Source organism: Cucumis melo, chromosome 2 (genome assembly GCF_025177605.1).
Source record: "Cucumis melo cultivar AY chromosome 2, USDA_Cmelo_AY_1.0, whole genome shotgun sequence".
NCBI classification, from domain to species: Eukaryota; Viridiplantae; Streptophyta; class Magnoliopsida; order Cucurbitales; family Cucurbitaceae; genus Cucumis; species Cucumis melo.
In genome coordinates, this window is record NC_066858.1 from 16,327,121 (window position 1) to 16,332,554 (window position 5,434).

Sequence of the window (5,434 nt, forward strand, 5' to 3'; positions counted from 1 at the left end):
ATTAAATTAAGCTCTTGACAAAAACAGCTTTCATTATACGTGCCATAAATAAATAAATAAATAAATAAATAAATAAATAAATAAATAAATAAATAAAATGGGCAACTTGGGTTTCTATTTTTATTGGATATTAATCGAAGAATGAGATATACGTATTTATAAAGTATAAATGGATAATATAAATAAGTAATTTATTTTCATTATTGGCGAGAAGTCAAAATATGAATTTGACATCAACGTTTATGGAAAAGAATTAAATGAGCGTGGAGTGAAAAGTCAAACTTAAAGCATGGATAAGAAAAGTCAACTATTTGATAGGAGGTCGGTCACACACATGGGTGTGAACTACTTAAAATTTAAATAAATATTTTAGTTCGTATTGACATATTTCAAAATAATTTTGTTTTATTATTAATTTTGATGGTATTAATATACACAATTCACAATTCTTTGACAATCCGTGAAGTGATGTGATTGAATCTTTTATCTTAATTTTGAAAGTACAAATTTGATATTAGTTGAGGTATGTTCTAAAATATTCTTTTTTTTTTCTAAGTCTGGTCGATAGAAATAAATTCTAAGATTGAATAAAATATTTCTATTAACGTAAACATATTTTATTTCTATTAACATAAACATAAACATATTCTTTTATGAATGTGACATAATGCTAACATAATTAATAAACGATACACGACAAAAAAAAAAAAAAAGCGCCACTGCTTATATTAAGAAAAATGTAAATGGTATAGAAATTAAAGGAATAAAAAAAAAGTTAAATTAAAAAATAAATTTGAAATTGAAATGGAAATGGAAATCATGGTTAGAAACTGATATAAAAGAGAGATGGAGAAAAAAGAGTGGTAGTTATTAGTTGGAGAGTAATGAAGGTTGTTAGTTGGGGAACAAAGTGTGTTAAGGTTAAGGTATGGTACAAACTTAGAAGCATAATTTTAAATTTTGTATGTAATTATGAGGATTTAATAATGATTAATATTAAACCACAAGCGCCGTGGCCGGTGCCGGTGCCGGTGCCGTTGGTTGGTGGCGACACAAAAACAATATGATACGCTTTTGAAGATAAAAGTTTAATTAACTTTAGAATAAAAGTATTAACTTGGAATTTGGTTGAACGGATTTTATGATAAGCCTCTCCATTTATTTTTTTTATTTTTTGAGAAAAATCAAGCATTAATAATTAATATTTAGTTTTTATGGTTTGCTCAAATTCACAAATTATTATTATTATTGTCTTTACCCATATTGAATATTTTTCTATTTGGGTATACATTAATGTTACTTGGATATATACTCTACATTACACCCTACTATGCTTTAAAGTCAAAAACATTATATAAAGTCCGCTTAGTTAATTGAATAAAAGACAATTTCTTAGTTTTTACTTTTGCTTAACATGTAATGTTCAACAAATACTTGAATTTCTAGTCAATTTCTAAAAATAATAACTATTATTTTTTAAACTATTATTTTTCTAAGCATATAACAAACTTTACAACCTTATAGATAAAATGATATTTATAAACTTAACTCTATTGAACTAAAATTAAAATAAAAAAACAAATGATTAGAAAAATGAATACGAACAATTAATTTATCAATAAAAACGGTTGTCCGTAGTAATTTTAAAAGTTACAACAATCTCAAAACTAAGTCTAAGTCTAAATTAAAAATTTTAAATTATTAAAAGATCAATTCAAACAAATACATACCAAATAAAATACTAATTACTAAGTGAAAAATTGAAGTATATTTTCAAATATTTAATTTAAAAAGTAAAATATTTTAATTTTTTTATTTACTTGACAACTTCTAAAAATAACTTTTAAATATATTAAAAAGGTCGATAAAATCTCCGTACGTATAATAGTTGAATCTTAAGGTAACCAAAGTTAGTTGCTATATGATATATTTATTATTCAATCGAATTAATGAAAAGTTTGTTTAGACATTAATTTATTAAATATATAATGTCTTGAAATAAATTAAACTAATATTGTATTTTATTAGGCAGATTACAAACTTAAAAACACTTTTTTTTTCTAGTTCAAACTTAGTAGTACATTTTTCTTATCAATAATTTTCAAAAACAAGATTAAAATTAAGATTGAATTAAACTTAGGACGAAATTAATAATCAATTAAAAACAAAAAAGCAAAACCATAAACATTTTCCCCAAACTTAAAAGAAGGGATTTTTTTTAATGGGGAGAATAAAATATATATATATATATATATATATATATATATATATTTGTAATAAAAAATATTGGTAGGATATTTAATTGTAATTAAATGTAGTTGGGGAGATAACATTGGAATAATAATGTAGCATTTAGGTAGGTGGCACTTCAAAAATTGCATAAGAATTTGCAAAAGAAAGAACTTTATGAAAAATGTGGTCCGCAAGAATTTATAAATTAAATATTTTGAGAAAATAATAAAGTTAATAAGCATTAAAAGTTTGTTATTTAATAATTAATAATTAGTGGAAGGGGGAATTAAGAAAAAAAAAAAAAGAGAGGAAATCTAAAGATGCTCAATTGACTAATCACATCCCTCAACAAATCAATTCAATGGAGGGTTAGTATAACGCTACTACATACATATATTCCCCGTCAAAATTACTCATTAATTTCTTATCACCATCTTCTCTCTTAAATATGAAATCAGTCCTTTTTTATTTTTATTGTCTGGATTTGATTAATGTTAACGAGTTTGATATTGTGTCATCTCATCGTTATTATCAATACGATTATAGAATATCACTTAGTTTAGTGTATGATTTGGATTCCCATGGTAGTAATAAGGGAAATTTGATGAACCAATTGAGATTAAATTACTAAAAGAGGTTTGTTGTTGAAATATGAATGTTAGACTCAATTCATTTTCAATCAAAATGGCAAAAGTTTGAAATTTCATCTACTTCTTCTCCACAAAAATAAATGAACTCAATTGACAAGAAATGTGTAAAGATAGAATACAATAAATAATATTATAAAAAATCTGCATTCTCATAAAAGTAGAAACTAATTATATATATATATATATATATATATATATATATATATATATTAAAGGCAACAATATGAGAGTGAGGGAGAAATCTTGATTAGGGTTGAAAATCTACAAAAAAAAAATATATATATATCCAAATTTACACCATCAAAGTTCTGGAAAAAAAATAATTAAAAAATCAATTTTTTTTATAGAAAATCTACAATCTACATTTCCATAAAAGTAAAAACAAAACATATTAAAACCCAAGGATAATAGTTATGAGGTAGGGAGAAATATTGAATAAAAGGGTTGAAAATCCACCAAACTCTTTGATTCATTAAATTCATGAAACACTAAAAAATTTATTACAAAAAGATTTAAGAAAATTTGAAATATCCACGTAAATCTGGATTTTCAAAATTCTCCTAAATATGAAAAAAAATAATTAAAATTTAAAAAATAGTTAGAATGTCGTAGATATCGATACAATATCTATCTACATACATGGACAAACCAAAACAATCAATAAAGTGGAGAATGATAAGTTGGAAAATTTTAAATGAAAAATTAAAAATTTTTAACGTTTTAGTGAAATTTCGATGATAGATCTCGTTTGAAAAGGGAGATGTTTCAATAAATTAAAAAAAAAAAATAGGGCTAGTTTTATAAGAAAAAACCTCAATCACGCCATCCTTCACAATTTTGAGAAAAGTAAAATTAGAATAAAAACCAAGTAATTGACCACTAACCTTTTAAAAGTCATAAACAAAGTTGTTGGAAGGCCTAAAGAAGAAATATGCTTCAAAAACTAATTTGATGAAACTCCTTGTATAGCAAAAAAAAATTAAAATTAAAAAAAAAAAAAAAAACTCCCCTCATTGTCTCTTTTAGGTGTATAATATAATATAAAATAATGGAATATGGTATCAAATAATAAAATTGGAATTAAATTATTAACCTAATTAAAATTACTTATCTTTATAATTAAAAAAAAAAACATAAATGGTCCTTTTAACATAAATTTTGACAAGTTGTTTAGATGTAATTTGGTAGGTTAATTTTGATTTAATAGTAATAAGAGGGGAAAATGGGATAAGAAAGAATCTAATTTTGCAAATCTTTTGTTAAATCATTCCATTTATTCAGTCAAATAGAATTTATTCAATTACTTTACTTCTACCATTCTAATTTTCCTTTTTGAAAATTAAACTAAAAATGAGAATACATTCACACCAATCTTTTAATACAAATATGAAATGAACTAACAAAAACAAATTACACTATCTTAACGAATTAAATAGAAGTCATCCTTACTATTATTTTTGTTGGAATAATGTGAGAATATCGATCAATAGGTAATTGTCGTGTCATGACGAATCATTGCCCTGAAAGCAATTTCGGCTGAGTGTGGTGCTAATCGTGATGCCGGTTGTTCCCCAAAGTTAACACAGCTTTCCAGTCGGAACAGGGAATAGAAACAAAACTATATGAAACGCTCAAAACTTTGAGAGAATGTGAATAAGAAAAGAGAGTAATGGAATGTATGTTTTCAATGTGATGAAACCAAATGAATTCCGTCCAATTTATCGAAAGTTGAAGATGGCAGGATGTGGCTGAGAGTAATTTTCGAAAAAATAAGGAGAGCGATCATTGGAACGTCATGACAGGGAGTGAATGTCGGAATAGGACGACGCGCGCACGTTAAACGAAATAGTCTGACTAACAATGATTGTGTTAAGAGGTGTCCAGGCCTTGGCATGGAATGTATAAGGGATAAAAGGGTAAATTACCAAAAGAATAGGTAATAAAAAATTATGCGCAAGCACAGTTACCCAAGCTCGAGTTCGTCCGACCACAACAACACAATTGTAGTGAAAAGGTTATACTATCACCACCAACTTAGCTTGAAATTTGAGTTAAAGCCCACAAGTCATTTCTAACAATTTTGACACGTGAGAAGAATATTTGTAAATAATTATACAAATTCGTTGCTAGAGTTTATTAATGGAAAAGTCTTTTTAATTAGTATGCAAAAAAGAAAACCAATATGAATTCTAAATCGAGGCCATGCTAACTGTAGAAATGCAATGTTTGATGTTAATTTAATTTAACTTATAAGATTCATAGATATATATATATATATATATATATATATATATATATATATATATATATATATATATATATATATAGAATAATGTAAAAATGTAGAGTAATTAAAAAAGTAGGATGCATTATATACTTTCCGTAATTTCTAAAACAAATATAAAACTTTGGCACATTGTTTCACTTAAATTATCTCACATTTCAGGATGCAAGCTATGATAATTAATTAATATTATTTTAAACATTAGTCTTTTTTGTTTGAAAAGGGTTGATATATGTTTATACCACAAATATTTTTAAAATAGTTATGT